The sequence below is a fragment of the Lissotriton vulgaris genome, chromosome 10 (assembly GCF_964263255.1).
Source record: "Lissotriton vulgaris chromosome 10, aLisVul1.2, whole genome shotgun sequence".
Taxonomy (NCBI): domain Eukaryota; kingdom Metazoa; phylum Chordata; class Amphibia; order Caudata; family Salamandridae; genus Lissotriton; species Lissotriton vulgaris.
The window spans coordinates 580,552,080-580,575,779 of NC_141698.1; positions in this window are offsets into that span (position 1 = coordinate 580,552,080).

Here is a 23,700-nt window from a genome sequence, read left to right on the forward strand (position 1 = left end):
AGTACTTTCCCATTACACCTCCTACTTGCTGTGCAGTCATATTCCCAGATACTTAACTAGTGTGTAATTGCTGAAGTCTGGTCCTCCGGTATAATCGTCTCCCAGTGTGATTGGTCAAGTGGTGCCATTACATCACAAAGCTACAGCAGGATTTTTTCTGACATGATGGTCAATCAGTTGCTTCTTCTTAATCTAGCCCTCTTTAAATAGGAGCCCAATGCTTACAATGGTGCAGTGTACTTTCCCATTACACCTCCTACTTCCTGTGCAGTCATATTCACAGATAGTTACCTAGTGTGTAATTGCTGTTGTCTGGTCCTCCGGTGTAATCTTCACCCAGGGCGATTGGTCAAGTGGTGCCAATTCATCACAAAGCTACAGCAGGATGTCTTCTGACATGAGGGCCAATCAGTTGCTTCTTCTAACTCTAGCCCTCTTTAAATAGGAGCCCAATGTTCTCATTGGTGCAGTGTACTTTCCAATTACACCTCCTACTTGCTGTGCAGTAATATTCACAGATAGTTACCTAGTGTGTAATTGCTGTTGTCTGGTCCTCCGGTGTAATCTTCAGCCAGGGCGATTGGTCAAGTGGTGCATTACATCACAAAGCTACAGCAGGATGTCTTCTGACATGAGGGCCAATCAGTTGCTTCTTCTAACTCTAGCCCTCTTTAAATAGGAGCCCAATGCTATCATTGGTGCAGTGTACTTTCCCATTACACCTCCTACTTGCTGTGCAGTAATATTCACAGATAGTTACCTAGTGTGTAATTGCTGTTGTCTGGTCCTCCGGTGTAATCTTCAGCCAGGGCGATTGGTCAAGTGGTGCATTACATCACAAAGCTACAGCAGGATGTCTTCTGACATGAGGGCCAATCAGTTGCTTCTTCTAACTCTAGCCCTCTTTAAATAGGAGCGCAATGCTATCATTGGTGCAGTGTACTTTCCCATTACACCTCCTACTTGCTGTGCAGTAATATTCACAGATAGTTACCTAGTGTGTAATTGCTGAAGTCTGGTCCTCCGGTGTAATCGTCTCCCAGTGTGATTGGTCAAGTGGTGCCATTACATCACAAAGCTACAGCAGGATTTTTTCTGACATGATGGTCAATCAGTTGCTTCTTCTTAATCTAGCCCTCTTTAAATAGGAGCCCAATGCTTACAATGGTGCAGTGTACTTTCCCATTACACCTCCTACTTCCTGTGCAGTCATATTCACAGATAGTTACCTAGTGTGTAATTGCTGTTGTCTGGTCCTCCGGTGTAATCTTCACCCAGGGCGATTGGTCAAGTGGTGCAAATTCATCACAAAGCTACAGCAGGATGTCTTCTGACATGAGGGCCAATCAGTTGCTTCTTCTAACTCTAGCCCTCTTTAAATAGGAGCCCAATGCTATCATTGGTGCAGTGTACTTTCCAATTACACCTCCTACTTGCTGTGCAGTAATATTCACAGATAGTTACCTAGTGTGTAATTGCTGTTGTCTGGTCCTCCGGTGTAATCTTCAGCCAGGGCGATTGGTCAAGTGGTGCATTACATCACAAAGCTACAGCAGAATGTCATCTGACATGAGGGCCAATCAGTTTCCTAGTACGCAGTAGGATACATGTATCATGGAATAAAAAAGGGAGCAATGTAGACAGGATGCCCAGCTGAAGACTAAGGTGGTGAGATGAAAGGACCTAGGCCATTATTTGAGACTTATACATTTGTTTGAAGGAGTGGTTGATAATAACATTCTGGAGTTCTCTATAGGTTAACTGATAGAGATGTGCTAAAATGAAGATGTTAGAATCTGTTATTCATAGTTTTTATTATTCCCACGAACCATAGCCTAAACCTTCCTCCCTTAACTTATCAGATCACTGAATTGCTATAGTGTACCATAACCTAAAATAAATCCTGTGAGAAGAGTACGCTATCTCTTGGCTGCCAAAGAGGTCTTTCTATCCAAGTCCTCATATAGGTGCTAGAGTTGTGTAGAGAGTACCAGCAAATGAGGCATAGGATTGAAAGAAGTCAGCTAGGTTGAAATCTAAATTGAGATTATCATTTTTAGTGAGCTTTGGATTTTCACAATATTAGATACGCCATAGTACTAATAATTGAGGCTTTATAAAAATCATTTTTTGGTAGTGTTGCATTTGGTTTGGAAATATTCAAGCTCTTAAATTTCACTAACAGTGAACTTTTCCATCTGCAGATTATACTGAATGGCCAGCAGAGGCAGTGTTGCAGAGGAATATTTCTCCGCTTGCTGAGAAAAAAAAAAAAGAAAGCTCATTCCTCAGCCTCCTCCATGCCTCGATCAATATATATGGTAAGTCAAAATCTCATTTAATAATTTTGCCATTAATAAAAAGTTCATAGCATCGGATGGCTCTCAGTGCCTTTTAGTGGGGTCTTCCGCATAAATATAATCTTCTAAGACGGTAGCAATATGGATGACGCTATGGCCATCATGATAGTTTATCAAAGACTTTGACTGTCTATGTGTCTGACAAAATCTTCTTTAGATACTTGTGCAGGCAATATGTCCTCCGAGGTAATTATCATCTTTCAGGCTGGAATGAGGTGTCTTAGGTTAGAGCAATTGACTTACTTTGAGATGGAGGGAAGCTATTTAACCTGTTTCCCTGCTCTCTGTGAGTGGGACTCTGATACTCAAGATGGACTGCTGTTTAGAAACTGTGTTCTTTAAATAGGAGCCCAATGCTTTCAATGGTGCAGAGTACTTTCCCATTACACCTCCTACTTGCTGTGCAGTCATATTCCCAGATACTTAACTAGTGTGTAATTGCTGAAGTCTGGTCCTCCGGTGTAATCGTCTCCCAGTGTGATTGGTCAAGTGGTGCCATTACATCACAAAGCTACAGCAGGATTTTTTCTGACATGATGGTCAATCAGTTGCTTCTTCTTAATCTAGCCCTCTTTAAATAGGAGCGCAATGCTTACAATGGTGCAGTGTACTTTCCCATTACACCTCCTACTTCCTGTGCAGTCATATTCACAGATGGTTACCTAGTGTGTAATTGCTGTTGTCTGGTCCTCCGGTGTAATCTTCACCCAGGGCGATTGGTCAAGTGGTGCCAATTCATCACAAAGCTACAGCAGGATGTCTTCTGACATGAGGGCCAATCAGTTGCTTCTTCTAACTCTAGCCCTCTTTAAATAGGAGCCCAATGTTCTCATTGGTGCAGTGTACTTTCCAATTACACCTCCTACTTGCTGTGCAGTAATATTCACAGATAGTTACCTAGTGTGTAATTGCTGTTGTCTGGTCCTCCGGTGTAATCTTCAGCCAGGGCGATTGGTCAAGTGGTGCATTACATCACAAAGCTACAGCAGGATGTCTTCTGACATGAGGGCCAATCAGTTGCTTCTTCTAACTCTAGCCCTCTTTAAATAGGAGCCCAATGCTATCATTGGTGCAGTGTACTTTCCCATTACACCTCCTACTTGCTGTGCAGTCATATTCCCAGATACTTAACTAGTGTGTAATTGCTGAAGTCTGGTCCTCTGGTGTAATCGTCTCCCAGTGTGATTGGTCAAGTGGTGCCATTACATCACAAAGCTACAGCAGGATTTTTTCTGACATGATGGTCAATCAGTTGCTTCTTCTTAATCTAGCCCTCTTTAAATAGGAGCCCAATGTTCTCATTGGTGCAGTGTACTTTCCAATTACACCTCCTACTTGCTGTGCAGTAATATTCACAGATAGTTACCTAGTGTGTAATTGCTGTTGTCTGGTCCTCCGGTGTAATCTTCAGCCAGGGCGATTGGTCAAGTGGTGCATTACATCACAAAGCTACAGCAGGATGTCTTCTGACATGAGGGCCAATCAGTTGCTTCTTCTAACTCTAGCCCTCTTTAAATAGGAGCCCAATGCTATCATTGGTGCAGTGTACTTTCCCATTACACCTCCTACTTGCTGTGCAGTAATATTCACAGATAGTTACCTAGTGTGTAATTGCTGTTGTCTGGTCCTCCGGTGTAATCTTCAGCCAGGGCGATTGGTCAAGTGGTGCATTACATCACAAAGCTGCAGCAGAATGTCATCTGACATGAGGGCCAATCAGTTTCCTAGTACGCAGTAGAATACATGTATCATGGAATAAAAAAGGGAGCAATGTAGACAGGATGCCCAGCTGAAGACTAAGGTGGTGAGATGAAAGGACCTAGGCCCTTATTTGAGACTTATACATTTGTTTGAAGGAGTGGTTGATAATAACATTCTGGAGTTCTCTATAGGTTAACTGATAGGGATGTGCTAAAATGAAGATGTTAGAATCTGTTATTCATAGTTTTTATTATTCCCACGAACCGTAGCCTAAACCTTCCTCCCTTAACTTATCAGATCACTGAATTGCTATAGTGTACCATAACCTAAAATAAATCCTGTGAGAAGGGTACGCTATCTCTTGGCTGCCAAAGAGGTCTTTCTATCCAAGTCCTCATATAGGTGCTAGAGTTGTGTAGAGAGTACCAGCAAATGAGGCATAGGATTGAAAGAAGTCAGCTAAGTTGAAATCTAAATTGAGATTATCATTTTTAGTGAGCTTTGGATTTTCACAATATTAGATACGCCATAGTACTAATAATTGAGGCTTTATAAAAATCATTTTTTGGTAGTGTTGCATTTGGTTTGGAATTATTCAAGCTCTTAAATTTCACTAACAGTGGACTTTTCCATCTGCAGATTATACTGAATGGCCAGCAGAGGCAGTGTTGCAGAGGAATATTTCTCCGCTTGCTGAGAAAAAAAAAAGAAAGCTCATTCCTCAGCCTCCTCCATGCCTCGATCAATATATATGGTAAGTCAAAATCTCATTTAATAATTTTGCCATTAATAAAAAGTTCATAGCATCGGATGGCTCTCAGTGCCTTTTAGTGGGATCTTCCGCATAAATATAATCTTCTAAGACGGTAGCAATATGGATGACGCTATGGCCATCATGATAGTTTATCAAAGACTTTGACTGTCTATGTGTCTGACAAAATCTTCTTTAGATACTTGTGCAGGCAATATGTCCTCCGAGGTAATTATCATCTTTCAGGCTGGAATGAGGTGTCTTAGGTTAGAGCAATTGACTTACTTTGAGATGGAGGGAAGCTATTTAACCTGTTTCCCTGCTCTCTGTGAGTGGGACTCTGATACTCAAGATGGACTGCTGTTTAGAAACTGTGTTCTTTAAATAGGAGCCCAATGCTTTCAATGGTGCAGAGTACTTTCCCATTACACCTCCTACTTGCTGTGCAGTCATATTCCCAGATACTTAACTAGTGTGTAATTGCTGAAGTCTGGTCCTCCGGTATAATCGTCTCCCAGTGTGATTGGTCAAGTGGTGCCATTACATCACAAAGCTACAGCAGGATTTTTTCTGACATGATGGTCAATCAGTTGCTTCTTCTTAATCTAGCCCTCTTTAAATAGGAGCCCAATGCTTACAATGGTGCAGTGTACTTTCCCATTACACCTCCTACTTCCTGTGCAGTCATATTCACAGATAGTTACCTAGTGTGTAATTGCTGTTGTCTGGTCCTCCGGTGTAATCTTCACCCAGGGCGATTGGTCAAGTGGTGCCAATTCATCACAAAGCTACAGCAGGATGTCTTCTGACATGAGGGCCAATCAGTTGCTTCTTCTAACTCTAGCCCTCTTTAAATAGGAGCCCAATGTTCTCATTGGTGCAGTGTACTTTCCAATTACACCTCCTACTTGCTGTGCAGTAATATTCACAGATAGTTACCTAGTGTGTAATTGCTGTTGTCTGGTCCTCCGGTGTAATCTTCAGCCAGGGCGATTGGTCAAGTGGTGCATTACATCACAAAGCTACAGCAGGATGTCTTCTGACATGAGGGCCAATCAGTTGCTTCTTCTAACTCTAGCCCTCTTTAAATAGGAGCCCAATGCTATCATTGGTGCAGTGTACTTTCCCATTACACCTCCTACTTGCTGTGCAGTAATATTCACAGATAGTTACCTAGTGTGTAATTGCTGTTGTCTGGTCCTCCGGTGTAATCTTCAGCCAGGGCGATTGGTCAAGTGGTGCATTACATCACAAAGCTACAGCAGGATGTCTTCTGACATGAGGGCCAATCAGTTGCTTCTTCTAACTCTAGCCCTCTTTAAATAGGAGCGCAATGCTATCATTGGTGCAGTGTACTTTCCCATTACACCTCCTACTTGCTGTGCAGTAATATTCACAGATAGTTACCTAGTGTGTAATTGCTGAAGTCTGGTCCTCCGGTGTAATCGTCTCCCAGTGTGATTGGTCAAGTGGTGCCATTACATCACAAAGCTACAGCAGGATTTTTTCTGACATGATGGTCAATCAGTTGCTTCTTCTTAATCTAGCCCTCTTTAAATAGGAGCCCAATGCTTACAATGGTGCAGTGTACTTTCCCATTACACCTCCTACTTCCTGTGCAGTCATATTCACAGATAGTTACCTAGTGTGTAATTGCTGTTGTCTGGTCCTCCGGTGTAATCTTCACCCAGGGCGATTGGTCAAGTGGTGCAAATTCATCACAAAGCTACAGCAGGATGTCTTCTGACATGAGGGCCAATCAGTTGCTTCTTCTAACTCTAGCCCTCTTTAAATAGGAGCCCAATGCTATCATTGGTGCAGTGTACTTTCCAATTACACCTCCTACTTGCTGTGCAGTAATATTCACAGATAGTTACCTAGTGTGTAATTGCTGTTGTCTGGTCCTCCGGTGTAATCTTCAGCCAGGGCGATTGGTCAAGTGGTGCATTACATCACAAAGCTACAGCAGAATGTCATCTGACATGAGGGCCAATCAGTTTCCTAGTACGCAGTAGGATACATGTATCATGGAATAAAAAAGGGAGCAATGTAGACAGGATGCCCAGCTGAAGACTAAGGTGGTGAGATGAAAGGACCTAGGCCATTATTTGAGACTTATACATTTGTTTGAAGGAGTGGTTGATAATAACATTCTGGAGTTCTCTATAGGTTAACTGATAGAGATGTGCTAAAATGAAGATGTTAGAATCTGTTATTCATAGTTTTTATTATTCCCACGAACCATAGCCTAAACCTTCCTCCCTTAACTTATCAGATCACTGAATTGCTATAGTGTACCATAACCTAAAATAAATCCTGTGAGAAGAGTACGCTATCTCTTGGCTGCCAAAGAGGTCTTTCTATCCAAGTCCTCATATAGGTGCTAGAGTTGTGTAGAGAGTACCAGCAAATGAGGCATAGGATTGAAAGAAGTCAGCTAGGTTGAAATCTAAATTGAGATTATCATTTTTAGTGAGCTTTGGATTTTCACAATATTAGATACGCCATAGTACTAATAATTGAGGCTTTATAAAAATCATTTTTTGGTAGTGTTGCATTTGGTTTGGAAATATTCAAGCTCTTAAATTTCACTAACAGTGAACTTTTCCATCTGCAGATTATACTGAATGGCCAGCAGAGGCAGTGTTGCAGAGGAATATTTCTCCGCTTGCTGAGAAAAAAAAAAGAAAGCTCATTCCTCAGCCTCCTCCATGCCTCGATCAATATATATGGTAAGTCAAAATCTCATTTAATAATTTTGCCATTAATAAAAAGTTCATAGCATCGGATGGCTCTCAGTGCCTTTTAGTGGGGTCTTCCGCATAAATATAATCTTCTAAGACGGTAGCAATATGGATGACGCTATGGCCATCATGATAGTTTATCAAAGACTTTGACTGTCTATGTGTCTGACAAAATCTTCTTTAGATACTTGTGCAGGCAATATGTCCTCCGAGGTAATTATCATCTTTCAGGCTGGAATGAGGTGTCTTAGGTTAGAGCAATTGACTTACTTTGAGATGGAGGGAAGCTATTTAACCTGTTTCCCTGCTCTCTGTGAGTGGGACTCTGATACTCAAGATGGACTGCTGTTTAGAAACTGTGTTCTTTAAATAGGAGCCCAATGCTTTCAATGGTGCAGAGTACTTTCCCATTACACCTCCTACTTGCTGTGCAGTCATATTCCCAGATACTTAACTAGTGTGTAATTGCTGAAGTCTGGTCCTCCGGTGTAATCGTCTCCCAGTGTGATTGGTCAAGTGGTGCCATTACATCACAAAGCTACAGCAGGATTTTTTCTGACATGATGGTCAATCAGTTGCTTCTTCTTAATCTAGCCCTCTTTAAATAGGAGCGCAATGCTTACAATGGTGCAGTGTACTTTCCCATTACACCTCCTACTTCCTGTGCAGTCATATTCACAGATGGTTACCTAGTGTGTAATTGCTGTTGTCTGGTCCTCCGGTGTAATCTTCACCCAGGGCGATTGGTCAAGTGGTGCCAATTCATCACAAAGCTACAGCAGGATGTCTTCTGACATGAGGGCCAATCAGTTGCTTCTTCTAACTCTAGCCCTCTTTAAATAGGAGCCCAATGTTCTCATTGGTGCAGTGTACTTTCCAATTACACCTCCTACTTGCTGTGCAGTAATATTCACAGATAGTTACCTAGTGTGTAATTGCTGTTGTCTGGTCCTCCGGTGTAATCTTCAGCCAGGGCGATTGGTCAAGTGGTGCATTACATCACAAAGCTACAGCAGGATGTCTTCTGACATGAGGGCCAATCAGTTGCTTCTTCTAACTCTAGCCCTCTTTAAATAGGAGCCCAATGCTATCATTGGTGCAGTGTACTTTCCCATTACACCTCCTACTTGCTGTGCAGTAATATTCACAGATAGTTACCTAGTGTGTAATTGCTGTTGTCTGGTCCTCCGGTGTAATCTTCAGCCAGGGCGATTGGTCAAGTGGTGCATTACATCACAAAGCTACAGCAGAATGTCATCTGACATGAGGGCCAATCAGTTTCCTAGTACGCAGTAGAATACATGTATCATGGAATAAAAAAGGGAGCAATGTAGACAGGATGCCCAGCTGAAGACTAAGGTGGTGAGATGAAAGGACCTAGGCCCTTATTTGAGACTTATACATTTGTTTGAAGGAGTGGTTGATAATAACATTCTGGAGTTCTCTATAGGTTAACTGATAGGGATGTGCTAAAATGAAGATGTTAGAATCTGTTATTCATAGTTTTTATTATTCCCACGAACCGTAGCCTAAACCTTCCTCCCTTAACTTATCAGATCACTGAATTGCTCTAGTGTACCATAACCTAAAATAAATCCTGTGAGAAGGGTACGCTATCTCTTGGCTGCCAAAGAGGTCTTTCTATCCAAGTCCTCATATAGGTGCTAGAGTTGTGTAGAGAGTACCAGCAAATGAGGCATAGGATTGAAAGAAGTCAGCTAAGTTGAAATCTAAATTGAGATTATCATTTTTAGTGAGCTTTGGATTTTCACAATATTAGATACGCCATAGTACTAATAATTGAGGCTTTATAAAAATCATTTTTTGGTAGTGTTGCATTTGGTTTGGAATTATTCAAGCTCTTAAATTTCACTAACAGTGGACTTTTCCATCTGCAGATTATACTGAATGGCCAGCAGAGGCAGTGTTGCAGAGGAATATTTCTCCGCTTGCTGAGAAAAAAAAAAGAAAGCTCATTCCTCAGCCTCCTCCATGCCTCGATCAATATATATGGTAAGTCAAAATCTCATTTAATAATTTTGCCATTAATAAAAAGTTCATAGCATCGGATGGCTCTCAGTGCCTTTTAGTGGGATCTTCCGCATAAATATAATCTTCTAAGACGGTAGCAATATGGATGACGCTATGGCCATCATGATAGTTTATCAAAGACTTTGACTGTCTATGTGTCTGACAAAATCTTCTTTAGATACTTGTGCAGGCAATATGTCCTCCGAGGTAATTATCATCTTTCAGGCTGGAATGAGGTGTCTTCGGTTAGAGCAATTGACTTACTTTGAGATGGAGGGAAGCTATTTAACCTGTTTCCCTGCTCTCTGTGAGTGGGACTCTGATACTCAAGATGGACTGCTGTTTAGAAACTGTGTTCTTTAAATAGGAGCCCAATGCTTTCAATGGTGCAGAGTACTTTCCCATTACACCTCCTACTTGCTGTGCAGTCATATTCCCAGATACTTAACTAGTGTGTAATTGCTGAAGTCTGGTCCTCCGGTATAATCGTCTCCCAGTGTGATTGGTCAAGTGGTGCCATTACATCACAAAGCTACAGCAGGATTTTTTCTGACATGATGGTCAATCAGTTGCTTCTTCTTAATCTAGCCCTCTTTAAATAGGAGCCCAATGCTTACAATGGTGCAGTGTACTTTCCCATTACACCTCCTACTTCCTGTGCAGTCATATTCACAGATAGTTACCTAGTGTGTAATTGCTGTTGTCTGGTCCTCCGGTGTAATCTTCACCCAGGGCGATTGGTCAAGTGGTGCCAATTCATCACAAAGCTACAGCAGGATGTCTTCTGACATGAGGGCCAATCAGTTGCTTCTTCTAACTCTAGCCCTCTTTAAATAGGAGCCCAATGTTCTCATTGGTGCAGTGTACTTTCCAATTACACCTCCTACTTGCTGTGCAGTAATATTCACAGATAGTTACCTAGTGTGTAATTGCTGTTGTCTGGTCCTCCGGTGTAATCTTCAGCCAGGGCGATTGGTCAAGTGGTGCATTACATCACAAAGCTACAGCAGGATGTCTTCTGACATGAGGGCCAATCAGTTGCTTCTTCTAACTCTAGCCCTCTTTAAATAGGAGCCCAATGCTATCATTGGTGCAGTGTACTTTCCCATTACACCTCCTACTTGCTGTGCAGTAATATTCACAGATAGTTACCTAGTGTGTAATTGCTGTTGTCTGGTCCTCCGGTGTAATCTTCAGCCAGGGCGATTGGTCAAGTGGTGCATTACATCACAAAGCTACAGCAGAATGTCATCTGACATGAGGGCCAATCAGTTTCCTAGTACGCAGTAGAATACATGTATCATGGAATAAAAAAGGGAGCAATGTAGACAGGATGCCCAGCTGAAGACTAAGGTGGTGAGATGAAAGGACCTAGGCCCTTATTTGAGACTTATACATTTGTTTGAAGGAGTGGTTGATAATAACATTCTGGAGTTCTCTATAGGTGAACTGATAGGGATGTGCTAAAATGAAGATGTTAGAATCTGTTATTCATAGTTTTTATTTTGCCATTAATAAAAAGTTCATAGCATCGGATGGCTCTCAGTGCCTTTTAGTGGGGTCTTCCACATAAATATAATCTTCTAAAACGGTAGCAATATGGATGACGCTACGGCCATCATGATAGTTTATCAAAGACTTTGACTGTCTATGTGTCTGACAAAATCTTCTTTAGATACTTGTGCAGGCAATATGTCCTCTGAGGTAATTACCATCTTTCAGGCTGGAATGAGGTGTCTTAGGTTAGAGCAATTGACTTACTTTGAGATGGAGGGAAGCTATTTAACCTGTTTCCCTGCTCTCTGTGAGTGGGACTCTGATACTCAAGATGGACTGCTGTTTAGAAACTGTGTTCTTTAAATAGGAGCCCAATGCTTTCAATGGTGCAGAGTACTTTCCCATTACACCTCCTACTTGCTGTGCAGTCATATTCCCAGATACTTAACTAGTGTGTAATTGCTGAAGTCTGGTCCTCCGGTGTAATCGTCTCCCAGTGTGATTGGTCAAGTGGTGCCATTACATCACAAAGCTACAGCAGGATTTTTTCTGACATGATGGTCAATCAGTTGCTTCTTCTTAATCTAGCCCTCTTTAAATAGGAGCCCAATGCTTACAATGGTGCAGTGTACTTTCCCATTACACCTCCTACTTCCTGTGCAGTCATATTCACAGATGGTTACCTAGTGTGTAATTGCTTTTGTCTGGTCCTCCGGTGTAATCTTCACCCAGGGCGATTGGTCAAGTGGTGCCAATTCATCACAAAGCTACAGCAGGATGTCATCTGACATGAGGGCCAATCAGTTTCCTAGTACGCAGTAGGATACATGTATCATGGAATAAAAAAGGGAGCAATGTAGACAGGATGCCCAGCTGAAGACTAAGGTGGTGAGATGAAAGGACCTAGGCCATTATTTGAGACTTATACATTTGTTTGAAGGAGTGGTTGATAATAACATTCTGGAGTTCGCTATAGGTTAACTGATAGGGATGTGCTAAAATGAAGATGTTAGAATCTGTTGTTCATAGTTTTTATTATTCCCACGAACCGTAGCATAAACCTTCCTCCCTTAACTTATCAGATCACTGAATTGCTATAGTGTACCATAACCTAAAATAAATCCTGTGAGAAGGGTACGCTATCTCTTGGCTGCCAAAGAGGTGTTTCTATCCAAGTCCTCATATAGGTGCTAGAGTTGTGTAGAGAGTACCAGCAAATGAGGCATAGGATTGAAAGAAGTCAGCTAGGTTGAAATCTAAATTGAGATTATCATTTTTAGTGAGCTTTGGATTTTCACAATATTAGATACGCCATAGTACTAATAATTGAGGCTTTATAAAAATCATTTTTTGGTAGTGTTGCATTTGGTTTGGAAATATTCAAGCTCTTAAATTTCACTAACAGTGGACTTTTCCATCTGCAGATTATACTGAATGGCCAGCAGAGGCAGTGTTGCAGAGGAATATTTCTCCGCTTGCTGAGAAAAAAAAAAGAAAGCTCATTCCTCAGCCTCCTCCATGCCTCGATCAATATATATGGTAAGTCAAAATCTCATTTAATAATTTTGCCATTAATAAAAAGTTCATAGCATCGGATGGCTCTCAGTGCCTTTTAGTGGGATCTTCCGCATAAATATAATCTTCTAAGACGGTAGCAATATGGATGACGCTATGGCCATCATGATAGTTTATCAAAGACTTTGACTGTCTGTGTCTGACAAAATCTTCTTTAGATACTTGTGCAGGCAATATGTCCTCCGAGGTAATTACCATCTTTCAGGCTGGAATGAGGTGTTGTCTTAGGTTAGAGCAATTGACTTACTTTGAGATGGAGGGAAGCTATCTAACCTGTTCCGCAGCTTTCTGTGAGTGGGACTCTGATACTCAAGATGGACTGCTGTTTAGAAACTGTGTTCTTTAAATAGGAGCCCAATGCTTTCAATGGTGCAGAGTACTTTCCCATTACACCTCCTACTTGCTGTGCAGTCATATTCCCAGATACTTAACTAGTGTGTAATTGCTGAAGTCTGGTCCTCTGGTGTAATCGTCTCCCAGTGTGATTGGTCAAGTGGTGCCATTACATCACAAAGCTACAGCAGGATTTTTTCTGACATGATGGTCAATCAGTTGCTTCTTCTTAATCTAGCCCTCTTTAAATAGGAGCCCAATGCTTACAATGGTGCAGTGTACTTTCCCATTACACCTCCTACTTCCTGTGCAGTCATATTCACAGATGGTTACCTAGTGTGTAATTGCTGTTGTCTGGTCCTCCGGTGTAATCTTCACCCAGGGCGATTGGTCAAGTGGTGCCAATTCATCACAAAGCTACAGCAGGATGTCTTCTGACATGAGGGCCAATCAGTTACTTCTTCTAACTCTAGCCCTCTTTAAATAGGAGCCCAATGTTCTCATTGGTGCAGTGTTCTTTCCAATTACACCTCCTACTTGCTGTGCAGTAATATTCACAGATAGTTACCTAGTGTGTAATTGCTGTTGTCTGGTCCTCCGGTGTAATCTTCACCCAGGGCGATTGGTCAAGTGGTGCCAATTCATCACAAAGCTACAGCAGGATGTCATCTGACATGAGGGCCAATCAGTTTCCTAGTACGCAGTAGGATACATGTATCATGGAATAAAAAAGGGAGCAATGTAGACAGGATGCCCAGCTGAAGACTAAGGTGGTGAGATGAAAGGACCTAGGCCATTATTTGAGACTTATACATTTGTTTGAAGGAGTGGTTGATAATAACATTCTGGAGTTCTCTATAGGTTAACTGATAGGGATGTGCTAAAATGGAGATGTTAGAATCTGTTGTTCATAGTTTTTATTATTCCCACGAACCGTAGCATAAACCTTCCTCCCTTAACTTATCAGATCACTGAATTGCTATAGTGTACCATAACCTAAAATAAATCCTGTGAGAAGGGTACGCTATCTCTTGGCTGCCAAAGAGGTGTTTCTATCCAAGTCCTCATATAGGTGCTAGAGTTGTGTAGAGAGTACCAGCAAATGAGGCATAGGATTGAAAGAAGTCAGCTAGGTTGAAATCTAAATTGAGATTATCATTTTTAGTGAGCTTTGGATTTTCACAATATTAGATACGCCATAGTACTAATAATTGAGGCTTTATAAAAATCATTTTTTGGTAGTGTTGCATTTGGTTTGGAATTATTCAAGCTCTTAAATTTCACTAACAGTGGACTTTTCCATCTGCAGATTATACTGAATGGCCAGCAGAGGCAGTGTTGCAGAGGAATATTTCTCCGCTTGCTGAGAAAAAAAAAAGAAAGCTCATTCCTCAGCCTCCTCCATAACTCGATCAATATATATGGTAAGTCAAAATCTCATTTAATAATTTTGCCATTAATAAAAAGTTCATAGCATCGGATGGCTCTCAGTGCCTTTTAGTGGGGTCTTCCGCATAAATATAATCTTCTAAAACGGTAGCAATATGGATGACGCTATGGCCATCATGATAGTTTATCAAAGACTTTGACTGTCTATGTGTCTGACAAAATCTTCTTTAGATACTTGTGCAGGCAATATGTCCTCCGAGGTAATTACCATCTTTCAGGCTGGAATGAGGTGTCTTAGGTTAGAGCAATTGACTTACTTTGAGATGGAGGGAAGCTATTTAACCTGTTTCCCTGCTCTCTGTGAGTGGGACTCTGATACTCAAGATGGACTGCTGTTTAGAAACTGTGTTCTTTAAATAGGAGCCCAATGCTTTCAATGGTGCAGAGTACTTTCCCATTACACCTCCTACTTGCTGTGCAGTCATATTCCCAGATACTTAACTAGTGTGTAATTGCTGAAGTCTGGTCCTCCGGTGTAATCGTCTCCCAGTGTGATTGGTCAAGTGGTGCCATTACATCACAAAGCTACAGCAGGATTTTTTCTGACATGATGGTCAATCAGTTGCTTCTTCTTAATCTAGCCCTCTTTAAATAGGAGCCCAATGCTTTCAATGGTGCAGTGTACTTTCCCATTACACCTCCTACTTCCTGTGCAGTCATATTCACAGATAGTTACCTAGTGTGTAATTGCTGTTGTCTGGTCCTCCGGTGTAATCTTCACCCAGGGCGATTGGTCAAGTGGTGCCAATTCATCACAAAGCTACAGCAGGATGTCTTCTGACATGAGGGCCAATCAGTTGCTTCTTCTAACTCTAGCCCTCTTTAAATAGGAGCCCAATGTTCTCATTGGTGCAGTGTACTTTCCAATTACACCTCCTACTTGCTGTGCAGTAATATTCACAGATAGTTACCTAGTGTGTAATTGCTGTTGTCTGGTCCTCCGGTGTAATCTTCAGCCAGGGCGATTGGTCAAGTGGTGCATTACATCACAAAGCTACAGCAGGATGTCTTCTGACATGAGGGCCAATCAGTTGCTTCTTCTAACTCTAGCCCTCTTTAAATAGGAGCCCAATGCTATCATTGGTGCAGTGTACTTTCCCATTACACCTCCTACTTGCTGTGCAGTAATATTCACAGATAGTTACCTAGTGTGTAATTGCTGTTGTCTGGTCCTCCGGTGTAATCTTCAGCCAGGGCGATTGGTCAAGTGGTGCATTACATCACAAAGCTACAGCAGAATGTCATCTGACATGAGGGCCAATCAGTTTCCTAGTACGCAGTAGAATACATGTATCATGGAATAAAAAAGGGAGCAATGTAGACAGGATGCCCAGCTGAAGACTAAGGTGGTGAGATGAAAGGACCTAGGCCCTTATTTGAGACTTATACATTTGTTTGAAGGAGTGGTTGATAATAACATTCTGGAGTTCTCTATAGGTTAACTGATAGGGATGTGCTAAAATGAAGATGTTAGAATCTGTTATTCATAGTTTTTATTATTCCCACGAACCGTAGCCTAAACCTTCCTCCCTTAACTTATCAGATCACTGAATTGCTATAGTGTACCATAACCTAAAATAAATCCTGTGAGAAGGGTACGCTATCTCTTGGCTGCCAAAGAGGTCTTTCTATCCAAGTCCTCATATAGGTGCTAGAGTTGTGTAGAGAGTACCAGCAAATGAGGCATAGGATTGAAAGAAGTCAGCTAGGTTGAAATCTAAATTGAGATTATCATTTTTAGTGAGCTTTGGATTTTCACAATATTAGATACGCCATAGTACTAATAATTGAGGCTTTATAAAAATCATTTTTTGGTAGTGTTGCATTTGGTTTGGAAATATTCAAGCTCTTAAATTTCACTAACAGTGGACTTTTCCATCTGCAGATTATACTGAATGGCCAGCAGAGGCAGTGTTGCAGAGGAATATTTCTCCGCTTGCTGAGAAAAAAAAAAAGAAAGCTCATTCCTCAGCCTCCTCCATGCCTCGATCAATATATATGGTAAGTCAAAATCTCATTTAATAATTTTGCCATTAATAAAAAGTTCATAGCATCGGATGGCTCTCAGTGCCTTTTAGTGGGGTCTTCCGCATAAATATAATCTTCTAAGACGGTAGCAATATGGATGACGCTATGGCCATCATGATAGTTTATCAAAGACTTTGACTGTCTATGTGTCTGACAAAATCTTCTTTAGATACTTGTGCAGGCAATATGTCCTCCGAGGTAATTACCATCTTTCAGGCTGGAATGAGGTGTTGTCTTAGGTTAGAGCAATTGACTTACTTTGAGATGGAGGGAAGCTATTTAACCTGTTCCGCAGCTTTCTGTGAGTGGGACTCTGATACTCAAGATGGACTGCTGTTTAGAAACTGTGTTCTTTAAATAGGAGCCCAATGCTTTCAATGGTGCAGAGTACTTTCCCATTACACCTCCTACTTGCTGTGCAGTCATATTCCCAGATACTTAACTAGTGTGTAATTGCTGAAGTCTGGTCCTCTGGTGTAATCGTCTCCCAGTGTGATTGGTCAAGTGGTGCCATTACATCACAAAGCTACAGCAGGATTTTTTCTGACATGATGGTCAATCAGTTGCTTCTTCTTAATCTAGCCCTCTTTAAATAGGAGCCCAATGCTTACAATGGTGCAGTGTACTTTCCCATTACACCTCCTACTTCCTGTGCAGTCATATTCACAGATGGTTACCTAGTGTGTAATTGCTGTTGTCTGGTCCTCCGGTGTAAACTTCACCCAGGGCGATTGGTCAAGTGGTGCCAATTCATCACAAAGCTACAGCAGGATGTCTTCTGACATGAGGGCCAATCAGTTGCTTCTTCTAACTCTAGCCCTCTTTAAATAGGAGCCCAATGTTCTCATTGGTGCAGTGTACTTTCCAATTACACCTCCTACTTGCTGTGCAGTAATATTCACAGATAGTTACCTAGTGTGTAATTGCTGTTGTCTGGTCCTCCGGTGTAATCTTCACCCAGGGCGATTGGTCAAGTGGTGCCAATTCATCACAAAGCTACAGCAGGATGTCTTCTGACATGAGGGCCAATCAGTTACTTCTTCTAACTCTAGCCCTCTTTAAATAGGAGCCCAATGTTCTCATTGGTGCAGTGTACTTTCCAATTACACCTCCTACTTGCTGTGCAGTAATATTCACAGATAGTTACCTAGTGTGTAATTGCTGTTGTCTGGTCCTCCGGTGTAATCTTCAGCCAGGGCGATTGGTCAAGTGGTGCATTACATCACAAAGCTACAGCAGGATGTCTTCTGACATGAGGGCCAATCAGTTGCTTCTTCTAACTCTAGCCCTCTTTAAATAGGAGCCCAATGCTATCATTGGTGCAGTGTACTTTCCCATTACACCTCCTACTTGCTGTGCAGTAATATTCACAGATAGTTACCTAGTGTGTAATTGCTGTTGTCTGGTCCTCCGGTGTAATCTTCAGCCAGGGCGATTGGTCAAGTGGTGCATTACATCACAAAGCTACAGCAGAATGTCATCTGACATGAGGGCCAATCAGTTTCCTAGTACGCAGTAGAATACATGTATCATGGAATAAAAAAGGGAGCAATGTAGACAGGATGCCCAGCTGAAGACTAAGGTGGTGAGATGAAAGGACCTAGGCCCTTATTTGAGACTTATACATTTGTTTGAAGGAGTGGTTGATAATAACATTCTGGAGTTCTCTATAGGTTAACTGATAGGGATGTGCTAAAATGAAGATGTTAGAATCTGTTATTCATAGTTTTTATTATTCCCACGAACCGTAGCCTAAACCTTCCTCCCTTAACTTATCAGATCACTGAATTGCTATAGTGTACCATAACCTAAAATAAATCCTGTGAGAAGGGTACGCTATCTCTTGGCTGCCAAAGAGGTCTTTCTATCCAAGTCCTCATATAGGTGCTAGAGTTGTGTAGAGAGTACCAGCAAATGAGGCATAGGATTGAAAGAAGTCAGCTAGGTTGAAATCTAAATTGAGATTATCATTTTTAGTGAGCTTTGGATTTTCACAATATTAGATACGCCATAGTACTAATAATTGAGGCTTTATAAAAATCATTTTTTGGTAGTGTTGCATTTGGTTTGGAAATATTCAAGCTCTTAAATTTCACTAACAGTGAACTTTTCCATCTGCAGATTATACTGAATGGCCAGCAGAGGCAGTGTTGCAGAGGAATATTTCTCCGCTTGCTGAGAAAAAAAAAAAGAAAGCTCATTCCTCAGCCTCCTCCATGCCTCGATCAATATATATGGTAAGTCAAAATCTCATTTAATAATTTTGCCATTAATAAAAAGTTCATAGCATCGGATGGCTCTCAGTGCCTTTTAGTGGGGTCTTCCGCATAAATATAATCTTCTAAGACGGTAGCAATATGGATGACGCTATGGCCATCATGATAGTTTATCAAAGACTTTGACTGTCTATGTGTCTGACAAAATCTTCTTTAGATACTTGTGCAGGCAATATGTCCTCCGAGGTAATTATCATCTTTCAGGCTGGAATGAGGTGTCTTAGGTTAGAGCAATTGACTTACTTTGAGATGGAGGGAAGCTATTTAACCTGTTTCCCTGCTCTCTGTGAGTGGGACTCTGATACTCAAGATGGACTGCTGTTTAGAAACTGTGTTCTTTAAATAGGAGCCCAATGCTTTCAATGGTGCAGAGTACTTTCCCATTACACCTCCTACTTGCTGTGCAGTCATATTCCCAGATACTTAACTAGTGTGTAATTGCTGAAGTCTGGTCCTCCGGTGTAATCGTCTCCCAGTGTGATTGGTCAAGTGGTGCCATTACATCACAAAGCTACAGCAGGATTTTTTCTGACATGATGGTCAATCAGTTGCTTCTTCTTAATCTAGCCCTCTTTAAATAGGAGCGCAATGCTTACAATGGTGCAGTGTACTTTCCCATTACACCTCCTACTTCCTGTGCAGTCATATTCACAGATGGTTACCTAGTGTGTAATTGCTGTTGTCTGGTCCTCCGGTGTAATCTTCACCCAGGGCGATTGGTCAAGTGGTGCCAATTCATCACAAAGCTACAGCAGGATGTCTTCTGACATGAGGGCCAATCAGTTGCTTCTTCTAACTCTAGCCCTCTTTAAATAGGAGCCCAATGTTCTCATTGGTGCAGTGTACTTTCCAATTACACCTCCTACTTGCTGTGCAGTAATATTCACAGATAGTTACCTAGTGTGTAATTGCTGTTGTCTGGTCCTCCGGTGTAATCTTCAGCCAGGGCGATTGGTCAAGTGGTGCATTACATCACAAAGCTACAGCAGGATGTCTTCTGACATGAGGGCCAATCAGTTGCTTCTTCTAACTCTAGCCCTCTTTAAATAGGAGCCCAATGCTATCATTGGTGCAGTGTACTTTCCCATTACACCTCCTACTTGCTGTGCAGTCATATTCCCAGATACTTAACTAGTGTGTAATTGCTGAAGTCTGGTCCTCTGGTGTAATCGTCTCCCAGTGTGATTGGTCAAGTGGTGCCATTACATCACAAAGCTACAGCAGGATTTTTTCTGACATGATGGTCAATCAGTTGCTTCTTCTTAATCTAGCCCTCTTTAAATAGGAGCCCAATGCTTACAATGGTGCAGTGTACTTTCCCATTACACCGCCTACTTCCTGTGCAGTCATATTCACAGATGGTTACCTAGTGTGTAATTGCTGTTGTCTGGTCCTCCGGTGTAATCTTCACCCAGGGCGATTGGTCAAGTGGTGCCAATTCATCACAAAGCTACAGCAGGATGTCTTCTGACATGAGGGCCAATCAGTTGCTTCTTCTAACTCTAGCCCTCTTTAAATAGGAGCCCAATGCTATCATTGGTGCAGTGTACTTTCCAATTACACCTCCTACTTGCTGTGCAGTAATATTCACAGATAGTTACCTAGTGTGTAATTGCTGTTGTCTGGTCCTCCGGTGTAATCTTCAGCCAGGGCGATTGGTCAAGTGGTGCATTACATCACAAAGCTACAGCAGGATGTCATCTGACATGAGGGCCAATCAGTTTCCTAGTACGCAGTAGGATACATGTATCATGGAATAAAAAAGGGAGCAATGTAGACAGGATGCCCAGCTGAAGACTAAGGTGGTGAGATGAAAGGACCTAGGCCATTATTTGAGACTTATACATTTGTTTGAAGGAGTGGTTGATAATAACATTCTGGAGTTCTCTATAGGTTAACTGATAGGGATGTGCTAAAATGGAGATGTTAGAATCTGTTGTTCATAGTTTTTATTATTCCCACGAACCGTAGCATAAACCTTCCTCCCTTAACTTATCAGATCACTGAATTGCTATAGTGTACCATAACCTAAAATAAATCCTGTGAGAAGGGTACGCTATCTCTTGGCTGCCAAAGAGGTGTTTCTATCCAAGTCCTCATATAGGTGCTAGAGTTGTGTAGAGAGTACCAGCAAATGAGGCATAGGATTGAAAGAAGTCAGCTAGGTTGAAATCTAAATTGAGATTATCATTTTTAGTGAGCTTTGGATTTTCACAATATTAGATACGCCATAGTACTAATAATTGAGGCTTTATAAAAATCATTTTTTGGTAGTGTTGCATTTGGTTTGGAATTATTCAAGCTCTTAAATTTCACTAACAGTGGACTTTTCCATCTGCAGATTATACTGAATGGCCAGCAGAGGCAGTGTTGCAGAGGAATATTTCTCCGCTTGCTGAGAAAAAAAAAAGAAAGCTCATTCCTCAGCCTCCTCCATAACTCGATCAATATATATGGTAAGTCAAAATCTCATTTAATAATTTTGCCATTAATAAAAAGTTCATAGCATCGGATGGCTCTCAGTGCCTTTTAGTGGGGTCTTCCGCATAAATATAATCTTCTAAAACGGTAGCAATATGGATGACGCTATGGCCATCATGATAGTTTATCAAAGACTTTGACTGTCTATGTGTCTGACAAAATCTTCTTTAGATACTTGTGCAGGCAATATGTCCTCCGAGGTAATTACCATCTTTCAGGCTGGAATGAGGTGTCTTAGGTTAGAGCAATTGACTTACTTTGAGATGGAGGGAAGCTATTTAACCTGTTTCCCTGCTCTCTGTGAGTGGGACTCTGATACTCAAGATGGACTGCTGTTTAGAAACTGTGTTCTTTAAATAGGAGCCCAATGCTTTCAATGGTGCAGAGTACTTTCCCATTACACCTCCTACTTGCTGTGCAGTCATATTCCCAGATACTTAACTAGTGTGTAATTGCTGAAGTCTGGTCCTCCGGTGTAATCGTCTCCCAGTGTGATTGGTCAAGTGGTGCCATTACATCACAAAGCTACAGCAGGATTTTTTCTGACATGATGGTCAATCAGTTGCTTCTTCTTAATCTAGCCCTCTTTAAATAGGAGCCCAATGCTTTCAATGGTGCAGTGTACTTTCCCATTACACCTCCTACTTCCTGTGCAGTCATATTCACAGATAGTTACCTAGTGTGTAATTGCTGTTGTCTGGTCCTCCGGTGTAATCTTCACCCAGGGCGATTGGTCAAGTGGTGCCAATTCATCACAAAGCTACAGCAGGATGTCTTCTGACATGAGGGCCAATCAGTTGCTTCTTCTAACTCTAGCCCTCTTTAAATAGGAGCCCAATGTTCTCATTGGTGCAGTGTACTTTCCAATTACACCTCCTACTTGCTGTGCAGTAATATTCACAGATAGTTACCTAGTGTGTAATTGCTGTTGTCTGGTCCTCCGGTGTAATCTTCAGCCAGGGCGATTGGTCAAGTGGTGCATTACATCACAAAGCTACAGCAGGATGTCTTCTGACATGAGGGCCAATCAGTTGCTTCTTCTAACTCTAGCCCTCTTTAAATAGGAGCCCAATGCTATCATTGGTGCAGTGTACTTTCCCATTACACCTCCTACTTGCTGTGCAGTAATATTCACAGATAGTTACCTAGTGTGTAATTGCTGTTGTCTGGTCCTCCGGTGTAATCTTCAGCCAGGGCGATTGGTCAAGTGGTGCATTACATCACAAAGCTACAGCAGAATGTCATCTGACATGAGGGCCAATCAGTTTCCTAGTACGCAGTAGAATACATGTATCATGGAATAAAAAAGGGAGCAATGTAGACAGGATGCCCAGCTGAAGACTAAGGTGGTGAGATGAAAGGACCTAGGCCCTTATTTGAGACTTATACATTTGTTTGAAGGAGTGGTTGATAATAACATTCTGGAGTTCTCTATAGGTTAACTGATAGGGATGTGCTAAAATGAAGATGTTAGAATCTGTTATTCATAGTTTTTATTATTCCCACGAACCGTAGCCTAAACCTTCCTCCCTTAACTTATCAGATCACTGAATTGCTATAGTGTACCATAACCTAAAATAAATCCTGTGAGAAGGGTACGCTATCTCTTGGCTGCCAAAGAGGTCTTTCTATCCAAGTCCTCATATAGGTGCTAGAGTTGTGTAGAGAGTACCAGCAAATGAGGCATAGGATTGAAAGAAGTCAGCTAGGTTGAAATCTAAATTGAGATTATCATTTTTAGTGAGCTTTGGATTTTCACAATATTAGATACGCCATAGTACTAATAATTGAGGCTTTATAAAAATCATTTTTTGGTAGTGTTGCATTTGGTTTGGAAATATTCAAGCTCTTAAATTTCACTAACAGTGGACTTTTCCATCTGCAGATTATACTGAATGGCCAGCAGAGGCAGTGTTGCAGAGGAATATTTCTCCGCTTGCTGAGAAAAAAAAAAAGAAAGCTCATTCCTCAGCCTCCTCCATGCCTCGATCAATATATATGGTAAGTCAAAATCTCATTTAATAATTTTGCCATTAATAAAAAGTTCATAGCATCGGATGGCTCTCAGTGCCTTTTAGTGGGGTCTTCCGCATAAATATAATCTTCTAAGACGGTAGCAATATGGATGACGCTATGGCCATCATGATAGTTTATCAAAGACTTTGACTGTCTATGTGTCTGACAAAATCTTCTTTAGATACTTGTGCAGGCAATATGTCCTCCGAGGTAATTACCATCTTTCAGGCTGGAATGAGGTGTTGTCTTAGGTTAGAGCAATTGACTTACTTTGAGATGGAGGGAAGCTATTTAACCTGTTCCGCAGCTTTCTGTGAGTGGGACTCTGATACTCAAGATGGACTGCTGTTTAGAAACTGTGTTCTTTAAATAGGAGCCCAATGCTTTCAATGGTGCAGAGTACTTTCCCATTACACCTCCTACTTGCTGTGCAGTCATATTCCCAGATACTTAACTAG